Source organism: Bufo bufo, chromosome 10 (genome assembly GCF_905171765.1).
Source record: "Bufo bufo chromosome 10, aBufBuf1.1, whole genome shotgun sequence".
NCBI lineage: Eukaryota > Metazoa > Chordata > Amphibia > Anura > Bufonidae > Bufo > Bufo bufo.
Window position 1 is genome coordinate 55,124,202 of NC_053398.1, and position 10,320 is coordinate 55,134,521.

Here is a 10,320-nt window from a genome sequence, read left to right on the forward strand (position 1 = left end):
CCCACACTAGGCCGCGATTAAAGATTTGTGCCCAAAATGGCTGTATTTCAAATACCTGAATAGAACCACAGTATCTAAAGTGTTTATCTCACAATGACATATGCAGCAAAGGCTGCAAAATAAACTTTTTTTCCCCAACGGGTGTTTGTTTAAAACTGAATATGACAGCAGTATATAACCCTGGAATTTCAAACGTGCTGATGCTGCAAGGGCAGAAAAATTGTGTATTTTGCCAAAAAAAGGGTGTTTTATTAATAGAAGAATATAACCCCTGTATATAAAGGGTGTATCTCACACGCACCGACCCACACTAGGCCGCAATTAAAGATTTGTGCCCAAAATGGCTGTATTTCAAATAACTGAATATAACCCTTGTATATAAAGGGTGTATCTCACACGCCCTGACCCACACAAGGCCGCAATAAAAGATTTATGCCCAAAATGGCTGTATCTAAAGTGTGTATCTCACAATGAAATATGCAGCAAAGGCTGCAAAATAAACTTTTTTTTCCCCAAACGGGTGTTTGTTTAATAACTGAATATGACGGCAGTATATAACCCTTGAATTTCACACATGCTGATGCTGCAAGGGCTGTAAAATGATGTATTTTGGCAAATAAAAGTGTGTTTTTAACCCCTTTAGGTCTGAAGTCACTTTGCGAGGCTTACATAATAGAAACCACCCAAAAATGACCCCATTCTAGAAACTACACCCCCTCAAGGTATTCAAAACTGATTTTACTAACTTTGTTAACCCTTTAGATGTTCCACAAGAATTAATGGAAATAGAGATACAATTTCAAAATTTCACTTTTTTTGCAGATTTTCCATTTTAATAATTTTTTCCAGTTACAAAGCAAGGGTTAACAGCCAAACAAAACTCAATTCTGTAGTTTACAGAAACACTCCATATGTGGTCATAAACCACTGTACGGGCACACGGAAGGGCGCAGAAGGAAAGGAATGCCATACGTTTTTTTTTTTTTTTTACACCATTTCCCATTTGAAGCCCACCGATGCACCCCTAGAGTAGAAACTCCATAAAAGTGACCCCATCTAAGAACTACGCCCCTCAAGGTATTCAAAATTGATTTTACAAACGTCGTTAACCCTTTAGGTGTTCCACAAGAGTTATTGGCAAATGGAGATGAAATTTCCGAATTTCAATTTTTGGGCAAATTTTCAATTTTAATCCATTTTTTCCAGTAACAAAGCAAGAGTTAACAGCCAAACAAAACTCAATATTTATGGCCCTGATTCTGTAGTTTACAGAAACACCCCATATGTGGTCGTAAACTGCTGTAAGGGCACACGGCAGGGCGCAGAAGGAAAGGAATGCCATACGGTTTTTGGAAGGCAGATTTTGCTAGACTGATTATTTGACACCATGTCCCATTTGAAGCACCCCTAGAATAGAAACTCCAAAAAAGTGACCCCATTTTAGAAACTATGGGATAGGGTGGAAGTTTTGTTGTACTAGTTTAGGGTACATATGAATTTTGGTTGCTTTATATTACACTTTTTGTGAGGCAAGGTAACAAGAAATTGCTGTTTTGGCACCGTTTTTATTTTATGTGCCCTATTATATGCCATAGGCATATAATTCTTCTCACGCTGAGGGAACAGAAAATGACAGAGGTAGGTTCAGCACAGGGCCTGCTCCCGGGTCATGCCCACTAAGCGATGTGTCAGAGGAACACACCAACTCTTGGCTAGGGGTGTCTGATGTCACATTCAAGCACTGCTGGGTTGCTGGTCAAGACAGGTCCGCTAGATGACACTGGAAGCTCAGGCCTCTCGCTGCGACTCCTGCTGCCACCCCCCTTCCCCCTTCCTCTGCTGCTACTTCTGCCTGCGACAGAAACATTTTGGCCACTGCCCGTTCCCGTTGAAGGGCCTGTCACCTGTCTGTCTGACATACTGTATAATTAAAGAATTAGGGCTCTTTCACACCTGCGTTCTTTTCTTCCGGCATAGAGTTCCGTCGTTGGGGCTCTATGCCGGAAGAATCCTGATCAGTTTTATCCTAATGCATTCTGAATGAGAGAAATCCGTTCAGGATGCATCAGGATGTCTTCAGTTCCGTAACGGAACGTTTTTTGGCCGGAGAAAATACCGCAGCATGCTGCGCTTTTGCTCCGGCCAAAAATCCTGAAGACTTGCCGCAAGGCCGGATCCGGAATTAATGCCCATTGAAAGGCGTTGATCCGGATCCGGCCTTAAGCTAAACATTGTTTCGGCGCATTGCCGGACCCGACATTTAGCTTTTTCTGAATGGTTACCATGGCTGCCACGACGCTAAAGTCCTGGCAGCCATGGTAAAGTGTAGTGGGGAGCGGGGGAGCAGCATACTTACCATCCGTGCGGCTCCCGGGGCGCTTCAGAGTGACGTCAGGGCGCCCCAAGAGCATGGATCACGTGATCGCATGGATCACGTCATCCATGCACATGGGGCGCTCTGACGTCATTCTGGAGCGCCCCGGGAGCCGCACGGACTGTAAGTATACCGCTCCCCCGCTCCCCGCTCCTACTATGGCAACCAGGACTTTAATAGCGTCCTGGCTGCCATAGTAACACTGAACGCAATTTGAAGATGGCTCCGTCTTCAAATGCTTTCAGTACACTTGCGTTTTTTCGGATCCGGCGTGTAATTCCGGCAAATGGAGTACACGCCGGATCCGGACAACGCAAGTGTGAAAGAGGCCTTAAATAAAAAATTAAATAATACACCCCAAAAAAGGAAGGTACAATGTAACTTCACTGCAGAACAGCAATTAAGACGTATTCTTTTTCCTATTAATACACCCCCCAAAAAAATATAACAATAAAATTCACTGCAGAACGTCTAATAGGATGTACGTATATTTCCTTTTAATACACCCCGTAAATGGCTCGGCTGTAGTACAATGTAACTTCACTGCAGAACGGAAAGAAAATATTGAATGGAATTATACCCTCCATATGTAGCAAACAATACTAGGATAAGAAATATTGTTGCACTTGCAGCTCAAACTATATATATATAAAGAAGGACGTATACTGTATATGTATGTATGTTCCGCAATCACTCAAAAACACAACCATCGATTTCAACGAAACTTGGTATACACATGCCTTGCTACCTGGAAAGAAATCTTGTGGGGTTCACAGCTCTCTATGACGTACCATTCCTGAGAAAGTCCCCAAAAATTACCTGCATTAGCCAATACAAGCCTGCAAGTCTTTCTCTTCATATCCCAACTGCCATACACACGGTCACATGTTCCTTATCAGTCAATAGAAGCTTGCAGGCACTTAGTCTCCACATGCACACAGTTTTACTCCAGGTTTCCATAACAACCCAGCCATTTTTCTTCACTCCTGTAGGTCAGCTTTAGGCTAGGGCTACACGATGATAGTCTATGGTGTTGCACTGCGACATGTGACATGCTGCGACTGAGACGTGATAATCACAGAAAAATCCATCTTGGATGGATTTTTTGCAACTGTCGTGTCGCAGCGTGTCACATGTTATAGTGCGACACCATAGCCTATCATTATAAAAATTGTTGAGACAAAATGTTGAGCGACACATGTCATCGTGTAGCCCTAGCATTAAAGGGGCAGGGCGCTGTGGAGGTCACTGTTAAGGGGGCAGGGGCCACTATTAAAAGGGCAACTGATGTGCAGGTCACTGTAAGGCATGGGGTACTGTGGAGATCACTGTCAAGGGAGTGGGAAACTCACTGTTAAAGGGGTGGGCTGCTGTGAAGGTCAAAGTTAAGGGGATGGGCTGCTGTGAAGGTCCCATTTTAAAGTGGCGGGAACTGTGGGGGGACAGTGTTAAGGGGTGGGGGACTGTGGAGTTCACTGTTAAAGGGGCGGGGTGCTGTAGAGGTCACTGTTATGGGGGATACTGTCAATATCTTTTAACGACACACACAAACATTAAATGAAATAGATGAAATATATCCCTGTGCAAAGCCGGGTCCTTCTGCCAGTGTTTTAATAAAAATACATCACTTGGCTCTAGTTCAGACCCTTTGGGCACCTTGTCTGTAACATTCAGTAAATTTCTCAGCTTATAAGTTTCCTAGTATAATTACCACCTCTCAACGGACAAAAGACACATTCCCTGACACATAAAAACTCGAAAAATCTCCCTCATGCATTTCTCTAAAATGTTTAGTGAGGAAACAAACATTTTCCTTGTTATTATTCGAGTCAGAAACATGGCGTCATATGCGCACCTTAAACGGTCCAGAAGTCTGCCCCACATATTGCAAGTTGCATGACATGTAGGTTGCCAGGCAAATCATATGTGTGGTATTGCAATTTATGTACAACCCAATTTGAAACTCCTACATAGCGGTACAGGCTTGAAAATAATTATTAACCCTAGCATTCCTGCATGCCTTACACGTCCGACATCCATACTTGTAAAAACCAGAAAAAAACAACCAAGTCCTTTCATGTTATAACACCCCTTTGGGCAGCAGTCAGTAGATGGGGTGTATGGTGTATGTTCTCACCCCACTATATCGCAGTGCCTCCACCCAAATCTTGCTTGGAGTTCTATAGGATAGCATAAGGGTCTTCCTCTTCTGCCAGAAGTCAACTTGTGAAACCCCTGCCCAGCTCAGTACACACTTACCCCAGGAAGGAGTTAACTGATCAACAGGATTATTTTGGAAAAGGTGAACGGTGAAGAACATAAAGATAATGTGATAAAAAGAACAGAGCACAGGTGAAGGGGTGGGCTGTAACAGTAAGCAGTGATGGTGATCCACACACACTCTCCTTTAACAGACAAATACAGTATGGCTTCCCAGCTATCAACTCCTAGCACTCAGCTTGCTATTAAGTCCAGTCTGAACAATAGGGCCCAGTTGCAGAAACGTTGGCGTGCTAATGTGGGTGCACTTACAATTTCCTGTCTGGGAACCAGCTTGCACCCACAAAATAATCATTATAGGTCACCCACAGAATTAACAGCTAGATTAATTATTATATTTCTGTGTCAGGGGTACAAAGCTGGTGTATTGCACCCACCAAAAAATCACTATAGGTCAGCCACAGAATCAATAGCCAGATGAAATTCCTAACGCTCGCCGTCAGTTCAGCTGCCTGCGTCCTGTCCCTGAACTGCTCAGAGCTGATGGGCGGCGCTACACGGGACCCAGCTTGTATACATTACTAGTATAACAGGAGATGTTTATCTATGAAAAACAAAATAGGCGCAGCAAAGGGTAATAAAGTAAAATGTACATGAATCACTCCAAAAGGAGGCTCACCTTATCATGTTGTGCATGTAGTAGGCACAACGCTACTGTGGGCTTGAAGAAGAGTATTGCAAACCCTAGAGATGGGTGGTCATGCAGCCAGGGATATGAGCACTTCCACGTAGGGATGCCTGGAGTCCCCAAGAAGGCAAATGGATTCAAAGGAAAAAAATAGATAATCCCACAGCGCAAAGAACCAGCCTTTGATGTCAACAGGAACTCGGTTTATTATTTTAGCAGATAGTACAAAGCGTTTCGGACTACTGTACCTGATGAAGGGGTTCTTGTCCACCAAAACGCGTTGTACTATCTGCTAAAATAATAAACCGAGTTCCTGTTGACATCAAAGGCTGGTTCTTTGCGCCGTGGGATTATCTTTTTTTTTTCTTTGTATACATTACTAAGCATGGCTGTGAAGTGCCTACAGTTTAAAAGCTTGTTGATTGGCTGCTCTGCAGCCTTTCAACAAGTTTTACTAAATGCCTGAACACCGAACCTGAACTTTTGCGGCAAAGTTCAGGTTCGGGTCCGGGTACCTAAACTCGCAAAATTCAGTACGGACCGAACTTTGGAGTTCAGGTATGCTTAACACTACCCTTGAGCTGCTAGATTAATATAAACTTTGCAGAGCATTGAATGGGGAATCTGTGGACCCATGTGAGGTACAGGGCTGGTTCTAGTTTTGTTAAAAAGAGAATGTCATGTACTAAATTATGTCTGATTAAAATGTTTACATTGGTCATAAGATAACCCCTTTAAGGTGCGCATATGACGCCATATTTTTGATGCGACTAATAACAAGGTAAATGTTTCTTACCTCACTAAACATTTTAGAGAAGTGCATGAGGGGATTTTTCAATTTTTACATTTCAGGGAATAGAATGTGTCTTTTGTCCGTTGAGAACTTTATGAATTAAACTTATGAACTTTACTGAAATTTATTGAATGTTAATTTCACAGACAAGGTGCCCAACTGGTCTGGACAAGCACCAAGACATTGAGCTGCAAGTACAACAATATTTCTTATCCTAGTATTGTTTGCTATATAGGGAGGGTATGATTCTGTTCCACATTTTTGTTCTTTCCTAGCTGTGATCATGTGATGCCCCTAATAGTGAGGCTGGTATGTGTTATTCAGTCTTGTAAGTCATGAGTAAGAACTAAGTCTAGTCCAAAATGTGTCGGTTGTTCCATGACGGGAAATTTGACTATGGAGTATTTTATGGATTTTTCAACAAAAAAGCTTTTATGAAATGGAGTCCCCTCAGATTCTGGATTTCCTTTCTTTGTTCTCAGCTGGACCTGCTTAGTCTAGATCCGTGCACATGGGAACGCTCGGGAGTGGTGAGCTGATCATCATTTCTAACTAGGTATTTTGCTCTGCTGGGGTCGTATAATGTGTCGCAATGTTATTGTTGGCCCCGCCTACTTGTGTTGCCCTGACTTTTATCAGCTTGGACTAGACTACACAGTGGGGACACATATTATTTTTTTTTAGGGCCACTTTAAATTCCCAGTCTACGAGTTTTCCTGCCTCTTCCCTGATTGTAGTCATTCATGGTAAAAAGGATCTGGCATGTTGGATTTCAGTATCCTTTGTTCTCAAGGTGTATAAATCTCCTTATTAAAAAACATGCATGTTCAGCTAAGCCAGGAAGATACAACACGCTATAATGTAATATGTGCTCCTCCAATGTGATAAGTGCCCCTCAATTTCATGGCTATAGTGTTAAATGAGGGGCCTATAACTTATTATCTGACGGGGGCAGATTAGTCTCATTCCATCTCTACTTATGTTTCACTAAACAGTTCAAAAAGTAAATCACAAGTAGGTCTTTTTCTAAGGTAAAACTTATAAATACAACCTGTTCTTTTTTTGAGAAAATGGAAGGTTGGAAGGAAGAATTGACAGGACAATAAATAAAGAATTAGTTCTCACCTGGTTTATAATAGTTGAAGAAAATTCGCTGTCATCATACATGTAGCCATCAGCACATATCTCAGTCTGTAAGTCACTAGTATTGCTTGTAAGACTATAATTAAGTAAATTGAGTTGGAGGTTTGTATATCTTGAGCAGCTAGAGAGTTTCCCATTTGACTGCAACGGAATATGAGCATGTAACCAAGGTCCAGTAAAATTACCTTCTTCCCAGGATTCATTAAGTTTACATCGATGTTTTGGAATAGCAGCAGTGAAGTTCTGCATGAGATTGTGGCTAGCCAACATGAAAAATGGCAAGCACAGAAGAATGACATGAATGATCTGATATCGTCCCATGCCACCTGTTCTCTCCAAGATCTCCTGAAAAGCCATGGCTGATCACACAGTTCACAATCTCCACATAAAATTCCAGGAACATTGAAGCTTTGATGCAAAAAGCATGACTTTTTACATAGTCAGTGGATGGCACAATGACAAGATATAAGAGTGCAGTGCATTTGTAGGCGTGACAACACCTGACCAATGGGTTAAACTTTTACCAGGTAATAAAATTAACCTTTGGAGAAAATAAGTTTTTTCTACTGAATTAGGGATAAAGGGCAATATGTAGGGTGACTGCTGGAATCCAACTTGATACATAGTTACATAGTTACTAGGGTTGAAAAAAGACAAGTCCATCAAGTTCAACCTTTCTCAGATCAATTATAAGACACTGATTAATTATGACAATGAATGCCAATTGCCACAATATAAGTCCTTTTTAAAAATTGCCATTATTTCCTCTTGGGGCAGGGCATTGTATTGTTTTACTACTTTAACTGTGAAGAATCCTTTCCTGTATTGATGTCTAAATTGATATGCCTCCACACCTAAACAATGTCTCCTGGTCTTTTGTAAAGTCCTTAACCTGTAGACGACCAGCGCTGTACAGCGAAGAGGGACGAGACTTAAGCCCCAGCGTCGTACATGTACATTTGAGGAGGGTATTGGCACCTTCTTCATCCCCATTTCAGGATAAATTTGATTTGCCACGAAGCAGAAGTTCCTTGTGCTTCGTGGTAGCGAATCAATTTAACCTGAAATACTGTAAAGAAAAAAAAATCATACTTACCTGATCCATTTGCTCACAACGGGCCAGGAGATTTCACACCAGATCTTCCAGCAAGATGGCGACTGGCCCGTAGTGAGCAAGTGGATCAGGTAAGTATGTTTTCTTTAGTTTTTTTTGTTACACCCGATTATTTCTATTAGATGCTGCGATCAGCTATGAACGCGGCATCTGAGGGGTACAATGACGCAATCGCGGCTCCCTGTCATTGTACCCACTACTTACAAAGAAATGTGCTTTGTGACAAAGTAATTTGTGACACAGCGAATCTTTTTGTAAAATTCAGTGAAGCAGCCAAATCGAATTTTTAAATATTCTCTCATCTCTATGACCACATCTGGGTTGTTACCATATTCAGAAGAAAATGGGTAACAAATTATGGGGTGCTTTTTTCCTGTTACCACTTGTGAAAATGAAAAATTTGGGGCTAAAGCAACATTTTATTGGAAGAATTGCAATTTTTCATTTTCACAACCAAGTGTTTCTAAGCTCCATAAAACACCTGTGGGGTCAAAGTGCTCAGTACACCCCTTACTAAATTCATTGAAGGGTGTAGTTTCCAAATGTCTAAAATTCTAAGCCTTCTAACATCCTAAAAAAAAAATATTACATTAACAAAATGATGCCAACATAAAGTAGACATATTGGGAATGTTGACTGATAACCATTTTATGAGGTATTACTATCTGTATTAAAACATGCAATAATAATAACAGTGTGTCACCAGAAAACAATCTCAGAATCGGTTAGATAAGTAAAACCATTCCAAAGTTATTACACATAAAGTGACACATGTCAGATTTGCAAAAATAGGCCTGGACAGGAAGGTGAAAACTGGCCTGGAGTAGAAGGAGTTAAAATGAATAAATTATGTACCAGTTCATTGTATTCACCAGAAATGTATTTGTACATATAAATACGATCACCTCTAAGGGTACTTTCACACTTGCGTTAAAGTTTTCCGGTATTGAGTTCCGTCACAGGGTCTCAATACCGGAAAAAAATGTTTCAGTGTTATCCTAATGCATTCTGAATGGAAAGCATTCCGTTTAGTATACAACATGTTGTCTTCAGTTCAGTCACTCTCACTGTATTTGGCCAGAGAAAATACCGCAGCATGCTGCGGTATTTTCTCCGGTCAAAATTCGGGAACACTTGCTGGATCCGGCATTTATTTCTATTGAAATATATTAATGCCGTATTCGGTAATAAGTGTTCCGGAAAACTGGATCCGGTTTCCCGATCTGCACATGCGCAGACCTTTAAAAATGAGAAAAAAATAAATACCCGATCTGTTTTTCCAGATGACATCGGAGCAACGGATCCGGAGTTTCAATGCATTTCAAATGCTATCCGTTTGCATACGGATTTCCGGATCCGGCAGGCAGTTCCGGCAACGGAACTGCCTGCCGGAATCCTACAACGCAAGTGTGAATGTACCCTTAGGCATCCTTTTTACATTCCAAACAAACCCAATGTTTTAAAGGAGTTTTCCGAGATTTTGATACTGATGACCTATCCTCTGAATAGGTCATCAGTATGTGATTGGGGGGGTCCTACACCTGGGACCCCCCCAATCAGCCGTTTGACAAGGTAACGACGCTCCTGTGAGCGCTACAGCCTTCCCGTAGCTTAGCAAGCACAGTGCTGTACATTGTTGTGATCAGCTATGTGAGAAGGCACTCGCAGTAGCGCCGCTGCCTTCCTTTAGCTTTCCCTAGGCCATGTGTGCTCAGCCCTATTTAAGGGAATGGGCCTGAGCTACAATACCAAGCACAGCCGCTATGCAATGTAAGGTGATGTGCTTGGTGAGCAGAGAGAAGGCCGTGGTGCTTCTGCGAGAACCAGTGCTTTCTCAAACAGCTGATCGGCTGGAGTCCTGGGTGTCAGACCCCCACCGATCAGATACTGATGACCTAGCCAGAGTATATGTCTGTGAAGGTTCTCATTTATCCAGGTCATGGTATATCTGTAAAGAATAAATCAAGGCAACTGGACTTACTGTAGAT

At 41.9% G+C, this 10,320-nt stretch overlaps 1 pseudogene; it reads right to left on the reverse strand.

The window, feature by feature from the left end:
• LOC120980680 overlaps nt 1-7,607 on the reverse strand; it is a 164,497-nt pseudogene extending 156,890 nt beyond the window's left edge.
• Nucleotides 7,608-10,320: the final 2,713 nt, after the last annotated feature.